The sequence below is a fragment of the Tripterygium wilfordii genome, chromosome 17 (assembly GCF_013401445.1).
Source record: "Tripterygium wilfordii isolate XIE 37 chromosome 17, ASM1340144v1, whole genome shotgun sequence".
Lineage (NCBI taxonomy): Eukaryota > Viridiplantae > Streptophyta > Magnoliopsida > Celastrales > Celastraceae > Tripterygium > Tripterygium wilfordii.
The window spans coordinates 9,066,985-9,091,807 of record NC_052248.1 but is presented as its reverse complement, the minus strand read 5'-3'; the positions used below and the strand labels follow the sequence as shown (position 1 = coordinate 9,091,807).

Sequence of the window (24,823 nt, the reverse complement as noted above, 5' to 3'; positions counted from 1 at the left end):
GGGAGTCCGTTTGGAACAAACTCTTAGGCATTTTTCTACTAAAGAAGAGGTCATCTTTTGTATGGTGATCTTCAAGGCCTGGGCCTACTCAACTTCTATCAGTTGTCTCGACATCATTAACTTCTTGTATGATAGGGGTGATTAGCCTACAAATTCTAGTCATCAAAGGGTCAAAAACCTGAGTGTAGATAGATTTTACCTCTTCCAATGATGAATCCTTGTTAAATGTAACAGATGTAGGTTTGCAATGTTTGTTTAGGCTTGTCACTCTAAAATTGTCGATGTCTTCATCATATGGCAAGGCTTCCGTACAATTTGCTAACACCAAAAATAGATTCTTGTCTACCCTTATCACTTCAATGTCATTCTCATTCCAAAACACCACACATTGATGTAGAGAAGATGAAATTGCCATACATGAGTGTATCTAGTCTTTTCCTAGCAAGAGATTGTATGTAGACCATGAGTTGATTACAGAGAATGGAGTTGTGATGATCTTGTTTCCAATAGTGAGGTTTACAACCAGAATGTTTTGAACTATAGATATACCTCCTACAAAGTTTAATATAGTGGCATTGATGGAAATGAACTCAAACTCATCCATATGGCCTGAGAGATAGATTAGTCATAGGTGTTGAATCATGTTGAGTGTCATTTTTTTGAACATGATAAAGGATTCTGCCTCATCTTCTGAATTTGTAATGAACACAACTAGCTAGTTTCCCGTAGACGCCTTTGAAGGAGATCTTGGGATTCCTCTTTGACTGACTTCTGAGTTATTTTTCTGATTAGTTTTTTAGGATACTAGCTACTTCAGGCTGATACATGATGGATACACTTGCTACCAAAATTGTTTCAACATTGCAAGCAAGATCATCAAAATACCTCTAGTCAATAGTGAAGCAACCGGCTTGAAAAAATAATGAAGTCGCCACCAATTGATTTTTAGGGATGCAATTGGACATCCATTCTGGTCTGCGAGAAAAATGGGCAAGGGGGTCTATTGAGCATGGGGAAGGTGTTAGGCACCCCACAACTCCCGAAATCGGTTACCTTTAAATGTTTTCCTATTTGGCTCTAATTTGTTTTTGAAAATCCCATTTTGATGGGTCTTATTGGAATGTAAATGAAAAATCCACTTGGAGTGGTTTGGAGGACAAGGTGCACGGGATCATTGGGGCCATTCCCGGCTTGGCCAAGGATTGGAGAAAACACCACTTGGAGTGGGTTTGGATATTTGGAAAAAGGGGCTGCATGGGATCATTGGGGCCATTCCCGGCTTGGCCAAAGATTGGATAAAGCACCACTTGGAGTGGGTTTGGATATTTTTGAAGAAGGATTTTTTTGAGGACTTGGTTGATGTACCAAAAGGGCCCACAATCAAGAAATATTTAATTTAAGTCTTACTCACAATTATGTTCTTCATGAGAAAAGAAAGAATCCATTTATGGCTCATTGAATGGGTCAAATATCTTTAAACCCACCGTTGAGTCCGTAAATAAATTCTCCTAATCCCTAAAAACACATTTGCTTTCCGGATCCACGAAATCCAAATGTTTTCAATGAATGCCCATGGAACCCCAATATCTTGAAGGCTCTTTGGTATTTAATCAAAACATAAGGATTCCATAATTTAATCTTGATGTGTTTTATTAATGTGAGACGGCTTGGATTAATCCAATGACTAACGCGTTGCATTTATTTTCATGACATTCAAATAATCCTAGCATACGTCTAAGCATCATGGCATGGTGTGAAAAATCAAAATCCTAAGCATGCATTCTAATGCAATCATCATTCACAAAATCATCTCCTAATGTCTATATGCTTCTAGCACCCTAAACATTTATGTATGCATTTCCACTATTTTCCACTATACTATTACAAAGATTTACATTTTACAAGGATACGTGACAAAAACGAAATTTATACAAATGTACAAAAACCCAATATTGCCCTTGAGACCCATTGCTCAAATCCGGCCCAAATCCTCTAAGTTGCCCTTCGGCCCATGCGGTCACAAGCCCGATCCAAGCCCAACAAACACCAACACAAACACAAGAATGGTCAAATGGGATCCAACGTCATAAAAACTCAAATCAAATTAAGTCCATATACATTATAAATATGCATACATAAACACATATATACAAATATACAAACTGGAATATATACATATACAAACACATATACAATCCATATATATATATATACACACGCTGTATGTACGCATGCACACACCCACCATATAATACACACACATGCTCACAATATATATATATGCAACACTGTATACATATATATATATATACACCATCTACACATAAATATACACACACTTATTGTACGCACATACCCACACACACACGACATATACATATACACTGTAGACCAAACACATAGATATACCACAGTATATATACACATACTGTACGCATATACACACACAAATGCACCCGCCATATATATATACATACACACCACACATATACATATATATGCACACTGTACATATATACACATACACAGACACACATATATACACACACGCTATATATACACCATATATATATATATATACATATATATACACACATATACACCTGGAACTTACACACACACATTATATATACATATACACGTACACCATATATATATGCACACACACAGAGGCACACTTATATACACACCTATATATACACCATATATATATATATACACACACATGCACCTGGAACTTACACACACACATTATATATACATATACCCGTACACCATATATATATGCACACACACAGACCAATGATGCAGCATCTCGGTTACTTATCCTCGACACAAACCAATGATGTGAACCAGGTTTAAAACGGAGCCATATTCATAAAAACAAAGCATGATAGAAGCCTGTGCACACCATTACCATCTCAGAAACAGAGTCCGAAAAATGCATCATAGTTTTAGAAATTGACTGCGAACATGCATAAATAGAACCAGAGGAATAGAATCAATAATGATAGGGATATGTGCGAGCTAACCTTTTCAAAGAGATGAAACCACACCCCTTTTCTTCTCTCGAACTCTCTCCTTTCTTCTCCAGGTTCTCCTCTTTTTTTTCCTCCTCTCCCCTCTTCTTCCTCCCTTTTCTCCTCCTTTTCTTGGCCTCCTCTCTTTTCTTTTCTTCTTTTTTTCTTTTTTATTTACCCAATTTCCCCCTACTTTTTCTCTCTTTCTCCCCTACCTTTTCTCTCCTTTTCTTCTCCTTTTCCACCGATTTCCTTCCCCTTTTTTTTTTACCTTTCCACCACTTTATCTTTTTTGTTTTTTTGTTTTTATATTTATATTTATATTTTTTTATAGTTTTGTATTTTTGGCCGGACGAAAACCGGTTACTACAGCTGCCCCCCTTTGTATGTCTTTTATGAAGTAAAAGGCGGACAAAGGTGTAGTTAACCGAATTTCGTACGGAAAGGATAAGGAAAGATGCGCGGGATCACTGTAGCCATTCCCGGCTTGGCTTAAAAAGTGCTCGGGATCATTTGTGCACGGGATCATAGGGCCATCCCCGGCTTGGCCAATGCTTGAAAGAAATCCCACTTGGAGTGGGTGTTGTAAATTGAAAAAGACACTGTGCTCGGGATCATAGGGCCATCCCAGGCTTGGCCAATGCTTGAATGAAATCCCACTTGGAGTGGGTTTTGTGAATTGAAAAAGACACTGTGCACGGGATCATAGGGCCATCCCCGGCTTGGCCAATGCTTGAATGAAATCCCACTTGGAGTGGGTTTTGTAAATTGAAAAAGACAATGTGCTCGGGATCATAGGGCCATCCCCGGCTTGGCCAATGCTTGAATGAAATCCCACTTGGAGTGGGTTTTGCGAATTGAAAAAGACACTGTGCACGGGATCATAGGGCCATCCCCGGCTTGGCCAATGCTTGAATGAAATCCCACTTGGAGTGGGTTTTGTAAATTGAAAAAGACAATGTGCTCGGGATCATAGGGCCATCCCCGGCTTGGCCAATGCTTGAATGAAATCCCACTTGGAGTGGGTTTTGTGATTTAAAAAACAGTGTGCACGGGATCATAGGGCCATCCCCGGCTTGGCCAATGCTTTTTTGTTTGAGAAAAATTGCTCAGGAGTTTTTTGTAATCTCACCTTGACAGAAAGATGTTTCGAGCAGATGATATGCTTTGATTTGAGGAGAATGACTACGTCCAAGCGGTATCTTCTGCATAAACCTGCCATAATACAAAGAGGACAAACCATATGCAAAAATGATGCATGTAATGACCTATTTTGCTCAAATATGGCTGTCTCATTAACGAGTGAATGCATGCTCTTTCAAGGCTCTGCCGTCCTCAGTCACGCGTACAGTTGCGAATTGCTAGAACAAATCTGCTTCTTTGTAGGGTTTGATTTTCTGACTCTGGATTTTCAATGTATCTTCTCTATGCTGATTAGCAAAGGCTCTCGCTCATTCCCAAACTCAACTCTTCAGCTATCTCTTTTCTTCTCTGCATGTGTGCCCACTTTTGAGCTCAAGGCTGCCAATTCATCTGGATTTATTTTCATTTCGTTGTGCGCGTCACATGATTATGATCTTCCCTTTCCTGCTAATGCTTACCTCTGCTTCAAATCTTTTATTCAAATCCTTTCCAGCTTAGGATGCCAAAATCCAATCAAATTCCTAGCAAGAGTAATGTCCTAATGCATATTCCACATTTCCAGTCAAAACTTTATCAGTGATAAATTCAATAGTATAGCCATGCATGTCAATTAATGAATGCAGGTGATAAACTTTTTGGAACATGGATTGAGAATGGAGTTGGGGTATGGAAAACAGATGCCACAAGTGACAAAACTACAGAAATGAATTTCTTCACCATTTTTATTGAAAGGACGAGTGCCGATTGACAAAGGTATGTACAAGAATGTAGAGAAGTCAAAGGAAAAAGGGACAAACCCAACTTCTCCAAGATGAAATATGTAATAATTCAAAGATTCCACCAAAACTGCCCCAGTTTTGGTGTGCACCCAATTAACAATGATCAAATCTGACTCGTCTGAGACTGTCTCTGAGTCCTCCATTTTTGCCAACAAACTTCTCATTCTGTTTAACGAACAAACAAATGATAGCCTAAAGAGCATCCCGAGAACTGCCCCAGTTTTGGGTGCTTGCCCAAATAACTGTCCTCCAATCTGGCAACTACGAGGTCGATTCTGTACTCCGCACCAATGTCAATGCAAGACAAGTTAACAACCAACAGACTCATGTCTCGACCTCCTTTCTTGCAGCCATAATTAGAGTACCCGTGAGGGTTTTCACTCCAATAAAAGTTCTTGTTGTCCCTAATTTTTGCATAGAGCGCCTTTTCAGGCTTTCACTCTAGCGGGATTTTTCTTATTTTGTCCCTAATTTTTGCCTAGAGCGCCCTTTCGGGTTTTCACTCTAGCGGGTTTTTTTTTTTTTTTTTTTTTTTTTTTTAAGCATGATACTGCCTGAGAACCTCAACATTTACTGGGTGAGGCAAATCATCTCCATCCATCCTTGTCAAAATTACTGCTCCACCAGAGAATGCTTTCTTCACCACATATGGTCCCTCGTAGGTAGGAGTCCATTTTCCACGGTGATCTTTTTGAGGTGGCTGAATCATCTTTAGCACTAAATCCCCTTCTCTGAAACAACGAGGGCGCACCCTCTTGTGATGTGCTCTTATCATTCGTCTTTGATAAAGTTGTCCTCTACAAAGTGCCCCTAATCTTCTCTCCTCAATAAAATTTAGATGTTCATAACGGGCTCGGACCCACTCCGTCTCCTCCAAGTTGGCCTCCATCGCTACTCTTAGCGAAGGGATTTCTACTTCAATGGGAAGGACCGCCTCTGTCCCATATACTAAAGCAAAAGGACTTTCACCAGTGGATGTACGCACCGAAGTTCGGTACCCATATAAAGCGAAAGGAAGCTTTTCATGCCAATCTTTGTAATTCTCTGTCATCTTCTGGATGATTTTCTTGATATTTTTGTTAGCCGCCTCAACAGCCCCGTTCATCTTGGGACGATAAGGAGATGAATTATGATGCTTGATCTTGAACTGCTCGCATAAATCATTTACTATCTTGCTGTTGAAATTCGTGCCATTGTCAGTAATGATCCTTTCGGGAACCCCATAGCGACATACAATATCTTTTCTCAAGAATCGGGCGATAACGTTACTTGTCACTTTAGCATAAAAATTTGCTTCCACCCACTTTGTAAAATAATCAATTGCAACCAGGATGAAACGATGTCCGTTGGAAGCTTTGGGCTCGATAGGGCCAATAACATCGATACCCCACATTGAAAAGGGCCAAGGTGCTGCTAATACCCGCAGAGGGTTCACTGGGACATGAGTTTTATCAGCATAAATCTGGCACTTATGGCATCTGATTGCATATCTAATACAATCTCTTTCCATGGTAAGCCAATAGTAACCGGCTCGCAATATCTTCCTTGCCATTGAATATCCACTCGAATGAGTACCACATATTCCTTCATGAATCTCTTCCATAATCTGCTTGGCTTCATCAATATCCACGCATCGAAGAAGCACAAATCCCGAGCTTCTCTTATACAATACATTTTTATCCAAGAAAAAAGAGCTTGAGAGTCTTCGGATGGTGCGTTTGTCATTATCTGAGGCCTCTGGAGGGTATTCTCCTTTCTCCAAATACTGTTTTACATCATAATACCAGGGTTTGCCATCAGGTTCTGCTACTATATTCAAACAGTGCGCCTGAATTTCACGTTTCTCAATCTTGATAACCTCCACTTCTCCTCGAGGGTCCAAACCAAACATGGCTGCCAAAGTGGCCAAAGCATCTGCCATCTGGTTTTCTTCTCTTGGAATATGATCAAATTCCACACAGTCAAAAAATTTGATCAACTTTTTGATGTGTTGATAATACGGGACTAACTTGGCATCCCTGTTTTCCCCTTCGTCACACAATTGCCTGATCACCAATTGAGAGTCACCATAAACCTGAAGCTTTTTAATCCCAACATCAATAGCAGCTTGAATTCCCATGGCACAGGCCTCATACTCAGACACATTATTGGTACAGTTGAAATAAAGCTTAGCAGTAAACGGGGTAACTTTTCCCTCTGGAGAAATAAGCACAGCCCCAATCCCATTACCAACGATATTAGAAGCGCCATCAAACAACATAACCCATCCGTCCATATCTTTCCGACTCTCCATTTCTAAGGACAAGATTTCTCCATCTGGGAACCTTGGATTCATAGGCTGAGAGTCATCAATCGCCTGCTCTGCTAAGTAATCTGCTATTGCACTTCCCTTCACTGCCTTCTGGGCAACATACAAAATATCATATTCTGACAACAACATCTGTCATTTTGCAATCCTCCCTGAAAGAGATGGTTTTTCAAAAATATACTTGATCGGATCCATCCTCGAGATCAACCAAGTAGTGTGATACAGCATATATTGCCTGAGCCTAGGCGCAGCCCATGCCAATGAACAACAAGTCTTCTCTAACATGGAGTAGTTTGTCTCACAACTGGTGAATTTCTTGCTCAAGTAGTAGATCGCATGCTCTATCCTCCCCGATGAATCATGTTGCCCTAACATACATCCCATCGAATTGTCCGATACAGTTAAGTAGAGAATAAGCGGGCTCCCAGCAACCGGAGGCATCAAGACCGGTGGATTTTGTAAATACTACTTGATTCTCTCAAAGGCACTTTGACATTCATCATTCCATTCTGATGGGTTATTCTTCCGAAGTAACTTAAAAATTGGCTCACACGTAGTTGTCAACTGTGAAATGAACCTTGCAATATAATTGAGTCTGCCCAAGAAACCTCTGACTTCTTTCTCAGTGCGAGGATGAGGCATTTCCATGATCGCCTTCACTTTCTCAGGATCCACTTCAATACCTCTTCTGCTGACAATGAAACCCAACAACTTCCCCGAGGTTGCACCAAATGTGCATTTCGAGGGGTTCAACTTCAATTGGTGCCTTCTCAACCTCTTGAACAGCTTCTCCAGGTTAGTCACGTGATCTTCATCCTCCTTTGACTTAGCAATCATGTCATCCACATACACCTCAATCTCTTTATGCATCATATCATGAAACAGAGTAACCATGGCTCGCTGATAAGTAGCTCCCGCATTTTTGAGACCAAATGGCATGACTTTGTAACAAAAGGTACCCCATAAAGTGATGAAAGTAGTTTTCTCCTGATCTTCCGGTGCCATCTTGATCTGGTTATATCCTGAGAATCCATCCATGAAGGAGAACGCAAAATGTTTAGCAGTATTGTCTACTAATATGTCAATTTGGGGTAAAGGAAAGTTATCTTTCGGGCTCGCCCGATTAAGATCCCTGTAATCCACACACATCCGAACTTTACCATCCTTTTTCGGGACTGGTACGATATTTGCGATCCATTTGGGGTATTTTGCTACAGCAAGGAATCCTGCATCAAACTGCTTTTTTACTTCATCTCTAATCTTCAAAAGCATCTCCGGCTTCAATCTTCTCAACTTTTGCTTCACTGGCAGACAATCGGGTTTTAATGGCAATTTATGGACCACTATGTTTGTATCAAGTCCTGGCATATCCTGATATGACCATGCAAAAACACCCTGATATTCATGTAGCAAACCTATCAATTTGTCTCTATCTCCTCCTTCAAAAGCTGCACCGATCCTAGCCTCTTTTTCCTGATCTTCAGTTCCCAAGTTAACAACCTCAGTAATTTCTTGGTGTGGCTGAATTATCTTTTCTTCTTGATTAACTTGTCTCAACATTTCTGGCGATATCTCAAATTCATCTTCAGTGTCGGAATCAGATTCAACATTGTTAATGGGTGCCCCAAAATCTGGTTCATTCGGTTCATCTTTTTTATTATCATCAATTTCAGTCCTGTTAAAATGGAATGTGTGAGATTTGGATTTTTTAGAAGTGATGTGTGAAATGAAATGAATAGATGTGAGAATTATGAGCAACGATTTTTGTGTATGATAAGCATATCAGAATCATCAGAAACATGAGAACATGCAAAGGCCTTACTATGCGAATTCATCAAAAGATAAAGTAAAGACATGCTCATTACAAAAACCCAATCAGTGGCCATGAGCTGGGTCACAGATCATAGTGCACATGGATATTACTCTTGAAGGCTGTTGATAGAGACTGGCAATTCAAAACTGGTCCAGTTGTTGAGCTTAAAACCTGAAGGACATGGCAAGGCTTAACAGCAAAGTTTTGATCATTCCCCATAATAGCAACATGGAATTCCTCAAACTGCTCACATAACTCCCCAAAATTTCTGACTGTTGGATTGCTATGTTTTCACTTCCGTATCATATCCATGACTGCTACCAACATGTGCTCCAGCCTGTGCTGTCCATCTTCTAGTGTTTGTAGCCCCATCTCTAGCCGGGCTATCGCTGCACGCATGCGATCTAATTGTGGAGATGCTGCAATTACTGATGAGGAATCACCAGGTGGTGATGCTGAGGGACACTCTTGGGTCTGCTTCTTTCCAGCAGAAGTTGTTTTCAAATGGTTGATGCTCTGAAGCCATGTCCTTCTTTCTAGCATGGTGACCTGATATCCCAAAGATGCTTGAGGCCGAGGAGGTCGAATGCTTTTGAACAAAAGCAACCTTGTGATAAGCCGTGGGAAAAATAACTTCCCCGCCTTTGTTGGCTTCCTCTCGACAAAATCCTTGGCTTTGAAGATAATGGCCAGATAGATCTTCCCAATATCAAACCACTGCCCTTTATACATAGAGTATAAGACTGACAAGAATGTTCCTCGTCGTTCTTGCTCATGGCTAATAGGGCACAGATTTTTCCTGACAGCATCATCCAGCAACCACATCTTTGAAGGCAAGTAAGCACGACGTGTAGCGTTGCTGTGCCTATTCTTTTTTCCTCCACACATATCATCAACAATTTTCTGCTTTGACGCACAGATCGGTTGTCGCGATCCAGTGGGCTTATCATCTACTGGTGGATATCCCAAGCAGCAACACAGATCTGCTGTCGTGAATTGAACTTTTATACCATCTAGAATGACCTGATAGACCAGTTGATTCCTAGTCCGCTCACTTCGTGGTAGCTCGATGAGAGTGTGATAGAAGGAGCGAACGATCTGAGGATACACCAGTAAGTCATTTCCTGGATCTGGGTCTACTAGAAACAGCAAGGAATGCTCCCTCAAGTAGCGCATCGCCCATTTGTTGAGTGCTTCTCGCTGTACCGTTTCGTCGATTCTACACTCAGGAATAATTTCAGCTTTGTTGAACAACGCAAGCCTGGACTGTAATCTTGAGACGACGGTGCGCGAGCGTCTCGGCATAGCTCTTGATTTTTGCAATTGAGATGGAGATGAAGACGGAAATGGCTCTGCATATACGAAGACATTTGCGGTGCCTGTCACATCAGTACTTACTTTACTGTCACCATCCACTGTTATTTTCCCGCTTGAGGACAACTCTTTTCTTCCTTCTTTTTTTTCAACTAGATGATAATAAAAAAAACAAAACTATCACACTCAACTATTCATTTCCCGCTTGAGGACAAACTTTTTTCTTTCTTTTTTTTTTTCTTCAAATAGATAATAATAAAAACAAAACTGTCACACTCAACTATTCATTTCCCGACAAACTTTTTCTTTCTTTTTTTTTTTTTTTTTTTTCTCTTTTCTTCTTTTTTTTTTTTCAACTCAAATAAAAATAAAATAGAATAATAAAAAAAACTTTCGCACTCCCCGAGAAATTATGAATATTTGCACAATGAGACAGGGTACATAACGGACGGTCAAGACCTAATCCAAGTAGGATCTTTTAAACCGTCTGATAGGAGATTCCAACAGTGGTAGAGAACACGGCTCTAATGGTGATGATGGTAGTGACGGAGAATCTGACAGCTATGGGGGCGGAGAGCTGAGAGTAGAAGATGACGGTGATGATGAACATAGATCACAAGTCTCTGGAAGCTCTCTCTTGTTGTTGATGCATCCCTCTTGGTTTCCGTCTTTGGTCATGTAATCTTTCAAACGCTTCATATCTGACAACTTCACTGGCTTTACAATAGATTCCTCTGCTCCTCCTCCCAAGCATCTGTCAATTCGAGTCACTACGATCTCAGATGACATGATTACTCTCAGATGACATGATTAACACCGGAATCTCCCTCAAGGCAAACGATCCCTTGATTTTCTTCAACAACTCATATCTTGTCATTCCAGGCATACAGTAGTTGGTGATGATCAGATCCACCTTCAAACTATCAAACCCAACAGAACAATTATTCTCCTCGTTTAAACCCAGAAACTGAAGTACTCTTATTCCACTATCCACCGCAGTCACTTTACAGGAAGTAATCTTGAGCAAACTATTCTATCAACAAGGCTGTCATCGATAGCCAAAACATGAATCTCTTCAGAATCAGACAAAGAATGATCCATTCCAACCCCATCAACAAGAAAATTAAGAGTCAATTTCCTCAAAAACTGCACCAGTATTTTTTTGCTATCCATTTTTCATTGTTTGAGCAATGCACAACTGTAATCTTGTGTAATAAGGATGGCAATGACAAGAGTGAAATGGTTTCTTTTTTTTCTTTTTTCTTTTTTCTTTTTTTCATGCATGACTATGAACTTATTAGTTTGTCAAAATGCAAAAAATGTGTGTAGTGAATGCATGGTAGTATTAAAAGAACGAGTGTAAGATGTGTATAAACATGTATGAGTGATTAACAATCATGCAAGTATATATGGACATGTATGGATGATTAACAGATGTACAAGTACATATGGACAAGTATGGATAATTAGCAGATGTACAAGTATATATGGGCATATATGAGTATTCAAGTATATATGGACATGTATGGGCCATTATGCTTGTGCATGATCATAACCTAGGCTGACATATATGACAAATGTATGAAGGATGTACATGTATGGTTCAATGAATGTATATACACAGGTATGTATCAAGTACATATAAACATGTAAATGAGGAATAAAGGTACATGGTATTTAAATGTACAGGAAATAAATAGAGTTAAGGATAGGAGAATCCCCCATTGTTCCTAACAAAATCAGGTTCCTACCAATTTCTGAAGGTCTCGAACCGGATCTAGGGTTATGTAATGTGCATATGGGTGGCATATCTAACTATAACGCGGCTACGCGAGAGGCCACTGGATCAGGTTAGTTCACACCCCATATCTGGAAGTGGAACCCATCCCCCAATATCTTGAAGGGACGTCAATCCAGGAGGATGTTTTTCCTTGCTTACGTGAGGACAAAATCCATCAAAAGCAAAGATCAACCCTCACTAATCACTAGTAGGACCCGGTTTTTATGGGTCATTTGTGTGCATGTGAATAGTGATGTGTGTGCGGGGGAATCATACCATATCCTCAATAAACACTCAAATTTTATCAAACCAAAAACCTGTTATTTTATCTACAATCATGAACAAACACATTAGATTCCTCAAAATGTTGAAAGAAAAATGTACAACAAAATAAACAAATCAACCAAATAGGAAAACACTAACAAAAAGGCCCGACCCCTTTGGTACAACAACCAACATTCCCCAGTGAAGTCGCCAGCTGAAGCAACCGGCTTGAAAAAACAATGAAGTCGCCACCAATTGATTTTTAGGGATGCAATTGGACATCCATTCTGGTCTGCGAGAAAAATGGGCAAGGGGGTCTATTGAGCATGGGGAAGGTGTTAGGCACCCCACAACTCCCGAAATCGGTTACCTTTAAATGTTTTCCTATTTGGCTCTAATTTGTTTTTGAAAATCCCATTTTGATGGGTCTTATTGGAATGTAAATGAAAAATCCACTTGGAGTGGTTTGGAGGACAAGGTGCACGGGATCATTGGGGCCATTCCCGGCTTGGCCAAGGATTGGAGAAAACACCACTTGGAGTGGGTTTGGATATTTGGAAAAAGGGGCTGCACGGGATCATTGGGGCCATTCCCGGCTTGGCCAAAGATTGGATAAAGCACCACTTGGAGTGGGTTTGGATATTTTTGAAGAAGGATTTTTTTGAGGACTTGGTTGATGTACCAAAAGGGCCCACAATCAAGAAATATTTAATTTAAGTCTTACTCACAATTATGTTCTTCATGAGAAAAGAAAGAATCCATTTATGGCTCATTGAATGGGTCAAATATCTTTAAACCCACCGTTGAGTCCGTAAATAAATTCTCCTAATCCCTAAAAACACATTTGCTTTCCGGATCCACGAAATCCAAATGTTTTCAATGAATGCCCATGGAACCCCAATATCTTGAAGGCTCTTTGGTATTTAATCAAAACATAAGGATTCCCTAATTTAATCTTGATGTGTTTTATTAATGTGAGACGGCTTGGATTAATCCAATGACTAACGCGTTGCATTTATTTTCATGACATTCAAATAATCCTAGCATACGTCTAAGCATCATGGCATGGTGTGAAAAATCAAAATCCTAAGCATGCATTCTAATGCAATCATCATTCACAAAATCATCTCCTAATGTCTATATGCTTCTAGCACCCTAAACATTTATGTATGCATTTCCACTATTTTCCACTATACTATTACAAAGATTTACATTTTACAAGGATACGTGACAAAAACGAAATTTATACAAATGTACAAAAACCCAATATTGCCCTTGAGACCCATTGCTCAAATCCGGCCCAAATCCTCTAAGTTGCCCTTCGGCCCATGCGGTCACAAGCCCGATCCAAGCCCAACAAACACAAACACAAACACAAGAATGGTCAAATGGGATCCAACGTCATAAAAACTCAAATCAAATTAAGTCCATATACATTATAAATATGCATACATAAACACATATATACAAATATACAAACTGGAATATATACATATACAAACACATATACAATCCATATATATATATATACACACGCTGTATGTACGCATGCACACACCCACCATATAATACACACACATGCTCACAATATATATATATGCAACACTGTATACATATATATATATATATATATATATATACACCATCTACACATAAATATACACACACCTATTGTGCGCACATACCCACACACACACGACATATACATATACACTGTGGACCAAACACATAGATATACCACAGTATATATACACATACTGTACGCATATACACACACAAATGCACCCGCCATATATATATACATACACACCACACATATACATATATATGCACACTGTACATATATACACATACACAGACACACATATATACACACACGCTATATATACACCATATATATATATATATACACATATACACCTGGAACTTACACACACACATTATATATACATATACACGTACACCATATATATATGCACACACACAGAGGCACACTTATATACACACCTATATATACACCATATATATATATATATACACACATGCACCTGGAACTTACACACACACATTATATATACATATACCCGTACACCATATATATATGCACACACACAGACCAATGATGCAGCATCTCGGTTACTTATCCTCGACACAAACCAATGATGTGAACCAGGTTTAAAACGGAGCCATATTCATAAAAACAAAGCATGATAGAAGCCTGTGCACACCATTACCATCTCAGAAACAGAGTCCGAAAAATGCATCATAGTTTTAGAAATTGACTGCGAACATGCATAAATAGAACCAGAGGAATAGAATCAATAATGATAGGGATATGTGCGAGCTAACCTTTTCAAAGAGATGAAACCACACCCCTTTTCTTCTCTCGAACTCTCTCCTTTCTTCTCCAGGTTCTCCTCTTTTTTTTCCTCCTCTCCCCTCTTCTTCCTCCCTTTTCTCCTCCTTTTCTTGGCCTCCTCTCTTTTCTTTTCTTCTTTTTTTCTTTTTTATTTACCCAATTTCCCCCTACTTTTTCTCTCTTTCTCCCCTACCTTTTCTCTCCTTTTCTTCTCCTTTTCCACCGATTTCCTTCCCCTTTTTTTTTTACCTTTCCACCACTTTATCTTTTTTGTTTTTTTGTTTTTATATTTATATTTATATTTTTTTATAGTTTTGTATTTTTGGCCGGACGAAAACCGGTTACTACAAATAGAAAAGTGTTCATTCTTCCCCCAAGCCCTGTTCCTACTATACACTAGCTTGATGCTTCACGAATGTTATCTTTTTGAGTTTCCTACTAGTATGAATTGCTCTACTGAACATGGACTTCATTAGTTGGATATTAAGCTGCTTATCTAAAATGAGATTAAAAATTGATCCTTCCCAAGACTAGGGATATGAAGTCACCAACAACGAACTGCACACCTTAGACTTCCTAGAAGAGATCTGGATAGGCTTTTTGTATGGCTTTTGGGAAAGCTTGGCAGCATTTTGCTCTTTTTGTCATTTCTTTTGTAACATCCTCTTTTGAGTCTTGGTAAGGATGAGTTTATCCTTTGAATTCTGAACCTTAACTCAAACATTGATGGAAGGAACAAGAGGTTTGACCATTTTGGACTTGGGTTGCCAAGGACGATGGCAGACTGACCTATCATTGAATATTTTGACTTCCTTGGTCCTTTTCTTGCTATAACCCTACTTAAACAAATTAGAGCCTTATTAATTTACCTTTCCTACATTGAAATTGCCCCCGAGCCTGAACTTGAGCTCGAAGCTTCTAACATCTGGAAAGGAGTCTTCAATCCTTTCCATGGAGTTGGGATGGATCTTCCTTCTTTTGGCAGAGTCTGTCTCTGATTGAAGAATCTCTGCCCATATTTTGAGCAGAACCTTGGTCTTTTAGAAGGTTTAGTTGGTTGCTGCCTTTGAGAAGACAATCGATTATGCTAGAACTCCTTAAGATTTAATATGTGGACATGAGGCATCTGACGTTTATCTAGGGGTCTGACCTTCTGAACATCTTTCAGAATCACCTCCGGTCTTGGAGTTGATCTAGGCATTTGGCCTATGTTGACTTGGCCTATGTTGACTAAAACCATGTGTGTTCCTATCTTTGAAGGGAATGGATTGGCTCCACTCTTATGGCTGGTTGGCGACCAATAAAGTTTCCTCTTTCTATCCTAGCCTGAACTTCATTCCTAAAATCACACAATCATTAATAAAATGAGTCCAAGAATTTTGGTACTTACAGTAAGTTTTCTTCTATATTTCATCTAGAGGAGGAATTATATGCCTAGGGGGTAACTTGATTATCTTGTTCGCCAGAAGACAATCAAAGATCTTCTCTATTTGGATACATTATAAGCGTAAAACTTGGTTGAGTTAGATGAACCCGTTGCTCTTGGTTGCTTGAGAGGTTTTGATTTGATGATGACTTTGTAGATATAGGACTTCTTGCTAGGAATCTCAGTTACAATCACTTCTTGATTGAGTTCATGTTCGATATTGGTCGGTTTTGATTTGAAGATGTCGTTGCAGATATAGGACTTCTTGCTAAAAATCTCGGCTACAGCCCTTTCTTGATTGAGTTAATCTTTGACATTGGCCAGCATGTAATTGGAGTCTCGATAGTAGGCTCCTTCGGATGAGTTGGTCATGTCTTGCTCCTCTTTAATGACTCTTTCGTAGCGAACAACCCTGAAAATTAAATGAGAGAAATCATGGAAGTCTAAATCACCAAACTTCTTTCTGAATTGGACGAGCATGCCTTGTAACGCCAGTGCTACCACTTCTCCTTCTGGTATTTTAGTATTGCACCTGGCTTTTCTAGAAACTGAGTAATACTTGACAAATCTACCACTATTACTTATGGTTCTTCTTTGTAAAACTTCTTATGGAAAGCTTCATCCATCTCTGTCCATGTGTCAATAGAATTAGTAGGTAACTTAATATACCCAGAGAAAGCTATATCAATGAGAGAGTTCCCAAATAACTTAGGTTTGTAGTCATCTTTTGAGCCAACTTCTCCACACTAGATAGTGAAACGAGTTACGTGCTCCACAGTTGACTCATCATCTTCCCCTTAGGAAAGAGAAAATTCCATAGTTCTGAATCTTTTGGGAGTGGAATGCAGTCTATTCTCTCTGTGAAAGGCCTATAATACATGGGTCTGTCTTGAACAATGTTCATGACTTGATCCCTGTTCACTACCTATCGAGGTTAACACTAGAACACTTGTGGTGGACGGTAATGATGCTGATAGCCATACTAACCCTACCCCCTGAGTTTGTTCTAAGGATAAGGTTGGTAATGCTACTGTTGTGGCTGGATATAAGGTTCTCTTCATTGTTCCACTGGAGGTGCAACCTGAGAAAGCGTCTGGTTGACATTATTCAGCTTTGTTCCAAGAGGAACAACTATATTTCCAATGATAGAAGCAGCAGCTAGCGGAGGTAAAGTGGTAAAGCCAGAAGACGTTACCTGAAAACATCTTTCTTGTGCTCTAAAATGATGAACTGTTTGCATAGAAGCTAAAAGAATGATTGTAGGAATTGGAACTGAGTTATCCACACTGGAGTACCATTGCTACTACTGGGATTTGATATCAATTGCCTGACCTTCAACATGGTGGCTAGCTCTTTTAGAAATTCTTGTGAAGGTTGAAGTCCAAAATTCTTAGAAATTACTAGAGCTGAATGTACCAGGAATGCCAAAAATATGTTCAATGTCTTCTGTACTGGACAAGAGATATCCAAAATCTGGCTGTTGGGGATAGGAGTGGTTGGGTTATGAATGATGTGTATTCAAGTGTGCCAGTACTTACTGTCAGTACAAAGATTTTTGATAAGGGATTGCACCAAGTCTAACCTCTTAACCAAACAGATTGTGTGGAGGCCGAGAACACAGGGGTGTTGGCTTGGACTGCCTTTCGAGAAAAGATCTTAAATTCGTATCGTGTCAAACTGAAAAAAAGGAGGTAGAAGACTGTCACTGGAATGAAAGAGCTTCTATTGAACGGAAATGAAAAATAACACATTGCTGGAATGCATCAGGATTTTCATTGAACATCCTTTAATGCATTGGGGCATGCTTTACAAGCTAAATCAAAGACATAGCCACTGAGATTTTGAAAAGTAAAGGACAAATCTAAAATTAGCTGGCCGGAGCCATGCTAATGGAAAGTATAAGTGACCAGAGTCATTTCCTAAGTAAGCAGTAAAGATTTGAAGATGCTGAGTTTGTGGTTCATTCATAGTGATCGTAGACCTTTCTTCCTTCTCCTTTTATAGTGCTTATGGTGATCATGGTGACAACTCTTCGTGTGTTTTCCTGGCATTTCCCACACATATTTTGTCGTGAGGAATCATGGGAAACCACCTTCTTGTTGCTTGCTTGAGTGATTGGGTTAATCGCAACCTTCTTCTAAAAATGGGGACGATGGCACCATCTCTTTGGTTATGCTCCTTCTTTAGGGTGGATGTGGGTACTCTAGAAGGTTGTGGTATGCTCCACCTTCCTGGTTTGCAAGCTTCATGCTCGAAATTATAGAAACATGGCTAACAGTTGCCATCTGGATAATGCTCCTACACAATTGAACATGGGAAGCCTACTTCTTCTTCAAAGTGCAGGAGAATATGGCTTTGGCTTCTCAGTGTCTTGTAGTAGCTGGAAATGTGTTTGAGAGAATTCAGGGACATCGGACTAACAAACTCTGACTTCGCTTGGACCTCCTTTGAGATAATTATGCTACAATCTCAGTTCTTCTTTAATAAACTAATTTGGAAGATGATAACCATCAAGACAATAATTTCCTCATTTGTAGCCCTTTGGACATTGATTGCCAAACACTTCTGATTTCTAGCAATTGATCCTTGGATTTCAAGTCAATAACCACCAGAAAATTTGTAAAATAAACAAATATTAAAAATAAAAATGTCCTATTTTTTCCGTGTGTCGGCTGGAGGTTGATTGTTATCCTTGGATTTCAAGTCAATAACCACCAGAAAATTTGTAAAATAAACAAATATTAAAAATAAAAATGTCCTATTTTTTCCATGTGTCGGCTGGAGGTTGATTGTTTCTTACAAAGTGTAGAACTCAAGTGGCCACTTGTCAGTAAATATGTAAGGGTCATTTTCGGTACAAATGGTATTAAACATAAAAAAAGGTGATGAGGAAAACAATCACCTAAATCTATAGACAATACATAAAATCTGAAATGAGTTTATATGTTGCTCCACATAGCGATAGTTGATAAGAAATTTCTTTACTAAAAGATAATAAAAAATTTATATGATGTACATGATAACTTATTGGTACTCTATTCTTATATTTCTTTTTGCCATGCGGACTTAAAATGGACACTACTTTTTGAAGATGAGGAAAGGTGAAATGCTAAGTGGGACCCATTGCTTCAGATCCCATGTGTTTCAAATAATGAATAGTGAGATGGAGGTGCATAATTTGATATAATGTGTGGGTGTCTGCATAAGAGAAATCTCGATATATATTTATATATATACACCACTTTTTGAAGATATGGATGAGTTAAATGAAAAGTGGAGCCTACTATTTTGGGTCCCATATATTTCAAATCAACGGTGAAAATATAGGTTCGCATTTTAAGTTCGCGTGAGAAAATTCTTGTATATAGAGAAAGCAAGGCTCTAATACTTAAAACTTACAGGCATTACCATTTCATTCATGGGTTTAGGGCCCAAAACAATGGGCCCCACACCCAAAATAGAAGTAAGAGAAATTATAATGGTCACTTTTTAATAGGGCATGGAGTGTCCTTTTAATGGTCCATCTCAAAAAAGAAGCTCCAATGGAGCAAATTTGTTTGCCCATTTTTTTTGGAGCATGGATGTGGGCATGACATTGGCCATGTCCATATGTTTGCTCTAACAAGGGGGCTTCACATCACACACACATTTTACATTAAAATTAATATTAGGTCTCACCTCTATTACACAAAAAGTAAAGTCAACAAATTTACACCATTGTATCAGTACATTTTGTTGGCACAGCCACATCAACAAATCACAAATCTCCATACATTACTCATGCCCCAGCAAAAAACTACCATTGTGGTTGTTCTAAGAAGACGTCTGACATAGGCAAAAAACGAACATCCATATCACTTGATTGCAATTTCAATTTGCTATGTGATTTACATGACAACTTATTGGTACTAACTATATTATAATCTATTACTATAATATAGAAATATATACATATATTGAAAAAACGAATTTTATGTATATATTATATAAAATTGTTTGTATCATAAACGACCCTCATACACTAGCTCACATGAGGCAATTTGGGACCCACACTTTGCAAATGAACAACCAACCTTTTGGTGACACGTGGCAAGGGCAGAAATTTTCTTTAAAAAGTTTGTTCATTTTGCAGGTTTTCTTGTGGGTTTTAATCTGAAATCCAAGGATAAGTTATTGGAAATCAGAGTTGTTTGAAAACCAAAGTCCAATAGGGTACAAATGAGGAACTTTTTGTCTTAATGGTTTGTCTTCCTCAAAATCAGTTTGTTGAAGAATAACCAAGATTTTAGCAGGATTATCTCAAAGATAGTCCAGGAGAAGTCACAGTTTGTTAGCCCTATGTCCCTGAATTCCCTCAAAGACGCTTGCAGCTGCTACATGATAGGAAGAGGCCAAGACCATATACGTCTTGTACTCCAAAGAAGAAGATATTTTCCTATGACCTTTCATGCATAAATATCAATAGAATAATGATTGTTAGCCATGTTCCCATAAATTCGAGCACGAAGCTTGCAAATCCAGAAGGTTGAGTATACCACAACCTCTTAGAGCGCTCACATCCACCCCACAAAAGGAGCACGACTGAGGAGATGCTACAATCATCCCCATTTTTTGGGGTTGGTAGCAGTTATTGAGAGTTTTGACCAAGCAACCTTAGCAACAAACAAGAAGGCAGTTCCCCACGACTTCCCACATCTGCATATATCAAGTACGTGCCTAGGGAACAGGAGTTGAAGATCACTATGGTCACTATGAAGAGTATAAAAGAAGAATGAAGAAAATTCGACAACCACCTCGCATCAACCACAGACTCAGCGTCTTAAAATCTTTACTACTTACTTAGACAATGATTTCGGTCACTTATCTTTTCAATAGCATGGCTCAGACCAATTAGTTTTAGATTTGTCTTTTACTTTCCAAAGCCTCCACAACTATGTCTTTGATTTAGCTTGTAAAGCATGCCCAAATACATTCCAGGATGTATTCCTTTTCAATGAAATTCATTATGCATTTTAGCAATGTATTGTTTTTCATTTAATCCCAATAGAAGCTTTTTCATTCCTGTGATAGTCTTCTATCTCCTTTTTTTCAGATTAACATGACACGGATTTTAAGTCCTTTTCTTGGAAGGCAACCTTGAGCCAGCAGTCTTGTTTTCTCAGTCCATACACAATCTGTCTAATGAAGAACTCAGTCTTGGTGCAAACATTTATCGAAACCTTTCGATCGACAGCAAGTTCTGGCAAACTGAACACACACTCTTATTCCCAACGACGTGGATTTTGGATATCTTCTGTCTAGCATAGAAGACATCGAACATATATTTGACACACCTAGTGGGACATGTAGTGTCAATCACTTGCAGTCATTTCCAAGAGAACTAGAAAAGCAACGATAGGTGAACCGATTCAAGATTCGTCTGCACCTCTTTACCAAGGGAGTCACATAATATTCTTTAGACCACCCGTTCTGTCGAAGATGAAGGAGAAGGAAATACAATTCTCATTCTTGTCAAATTCTTAAGCCGAGAAATCTCTTTGGCAAACAATAGTTTGACACAGACCATAGAGTAGATATGCAAGAATATGTAGCAATCTTGTTAGCAGAGTCTCTTGTAGAATCATGAAGCTCTTCAATGGAATTCCTAGGAATTCTGGCAAGTTCTTCAATCAATGCATGGCTCACAGTAAGTTGCACTTTTAGCCTCTGCCCCTCAACAGTCCATTCAGTAGTCGGCTCTACCTCAACCATCACTATAATTTCTAACAGAGCTAGCTACTATGGTGAAGGTAAGCCAATCTTCATTGAATCCTAATAGCAGCAATGGCCATCCTGTTGTGACCAACTCAACTCCAATTTCTGTAGCTATTCCTTCGGCTCCTGTGCAAAATGTTCTGAACCTTGAAATGCAAGAAAAAGGTTTTCAAGTGATGTCTTCTGGCATTACCTAATTAACTCCAACAACTGTTGTTCCCACAATTGGAAGCACAACTATTCTTTTGGGAACAAGGGTGAATAAGCATAGGAATATAAACGAAACCAACTAGAGGCTCCCTTAGGTCGTACCTCTTGCATAACCATAGAGGAAACCTTATTTCTAGCCACAATAGCAGCATTACCAACCTCATCCTCAGGCTGAGCTAAAGGCAGGGTCATTTCGGCTATAAGCAGTATTACCATCTATCGCAGATGATTCCAATGTCAATCTTAATAGGCGATGAATAGGGATCAAGTCATGAACATTATTCAAGTCATTTTAAGCCCTATCAATGAGAGTATACCGTATTCCACTCCTAGAGGTTTCAAACCTCTTGATTATTCTCTTTTCTCTTGAAAGGATGCTCAATCAATTTTGTAGCACATAGCCTGTTTCACCTTTCAGTGTGGAGAAGTTGGTTTGGAAATTACTACAAACTCAGGCTATTTGGGAACTCCCTCATGGGTATAGCTTTCTCCTGGTACATTAAGTTACCTACTAATTCTATTGACACATGGGCAGAGATGGAGGAAGTTTCCACAAGCAATTATATAAAGAAGAACTAGACGTCACAGTGGCAAACTTGTCAAGGATTACTCAATTTTCAGGAGAGCTAATTGAGTCTTTCCTCACCAGGTTCAAAGAAGCCAGACTTAGATGCAATACTGAAATACTAGAAGGAGAGGTGGTAGCATTGGCAGTGAAAGGCATGCTCGTTCAATTTCAGAAGAAGTTGATGATTTAGACTTCCATGATTTATCTCACCTAACTACTAGGGTTGTCCGCTATTAAAGAGTCCTTAAAGAGGAGCAAGACATGGCCAACTCGATCAAAGGAACCTACTATAGAGACTCCAACTACATGGTAGCCAATGTCGAAAATGAACTCAATCAGGAACTGGTTATGGCTAAGATTCTAAGAAAGAAGTCCTACGTCTGCAAATACATTGTCAAGTTAGAACATCCTAAGTAGCCAGGATCCACAAGTTCATCCAAATCAGCAAAGTTTTATGCCTATGATGTATCCAAGATAGAGAAGATCTTTGATTGCCTCCTAGCAGATAACATGATCAAGTTATCACTTGGGCATAGAATTTCTCCTCCAAAAAGAAATCCCGAAGAAGACTTACTATAAGTTCCACAATTCTTGAAGTCATTTTACCAATTATAGTGTCGCTTTCAGAAATGAAATTCAGGTCAGGTAGAGAGGAGATTTCATTGTTCCCAAACCAATAATAAGGTGGATGCCAATCCATTTCCTCCAGAGATGGGAACATAAATGGTTTTAGTCAATATAGGCCTAATGCCTAGATCAACTCCAAGACAGAAGGTGATTCTAGAAGATGTTCAAAAGGCCAGACCTCTAGGCATACACCAAATACCTCCTATCCAAATACCAAATCCCAAAGAATTTTGGTATAACCAAAAGTTTTCATAGATGCGTCAACCAATGAGACCTTCTAGAAGACCAAGGTTTTGTTCAGAATGTGGGCATGTACTACTCAATTAGAGGTAGGTTGCACAAAGAAGGAAGATTCATCCCAACTCCAGGGAAGGGATTGAAGGCTCCTTTCCATAAATCAGAAGCTTTGAGCTTAGGTTCAGCCTCGGGGGGCAAGTTCAATGCAAAGAATGTAAATTCATAAGGCTTTAACATTTTTAGGAAGGATGTTAACGGGAAAGGGATCAAGGAAGCCAGAAGAACATAAGATAGGTTAGTCCATCAACGTCCTTCACCTATTAATGTTTGGGTAAAAGTCTAACATTCGAAGGATAAACCAATTCTTACCAAGAATCATAAGAGAAAGTTACAAAGGAAATGATAGAAGGAGCAGAATGTTGCTAAGCATCCTCAACAACCATTTAGAGGGTCTGACTAGATCCAAGCTAGGCAATCTATTGATCAAGGTGTTTAGTTGTTGTTGGTGACTTCCTATCCTTGCCTTGGGTGGGATCAATTTTTAGTGTCTTTTTAGGCAAGCAGCTCAATCTCCAACAGAGGGTTTCAATAAAAGAGTTCAAACCAATAGGTACCTCAGAAGATAAACACTTTTTACCTAAAATAGATAACACTCTTGAAGTGGCAGCCTACTGTGCGGAGGAGAGGGGCTTGGGGGTACGAATGACAACTCTTCTACAGACCATACTTAATATCCCGTTCTAATAAAAAAAGAAAGAAAATATAGAATAATAAAAATAAAATGAATAAATGAGACTTAGTTGTGGAAAATAATAAAAATTATGGGATGAAGTTAGAATGTTATTAGGGTTTAAAGAATAATTGAATTAAAGTTAGGGTCAAATAAGTAAAATAACAAAAAAATAATAATAATAACATAAACAAAAAAAACAAAAAAAAAAGAAATAAAATATAAAACCTGCGCCTTCACCCGATAACGTTTATATATATAAAAAAAAAAGGGAAAGGTTGCTTTGCTTCTCTCCTCTCTAAGACCACACACATGCTTCAATTTCTTACAAGAAAATGGAATATTAAGGTAATTTTTGAACTTAGGGTTGTGGGTATAAGTGGGTTTTTGGGGATTTTATTTTTTGGGAGTTTTCTTTGTTCAATAGCTCAAATTAGACTCTAATCATATTGTATTACTAGAGTCAAGTGTGGGTTTTGAATCAACTCAAT

At 38.9% G+C, this 24,823-nt stretch overlaps 1 pseudogene; it reads right to left on the bottom strand.

The window, feature by feature from the left end:
- Positions 1-88: 88 nt before the first annotated feature.
- On the bottom strand, positions 89-16,020 carry LOC119981880 (annotated as a pseudogene).
- Positions 16,021-24,823: the final 8,803 nt, after the last annotated feature.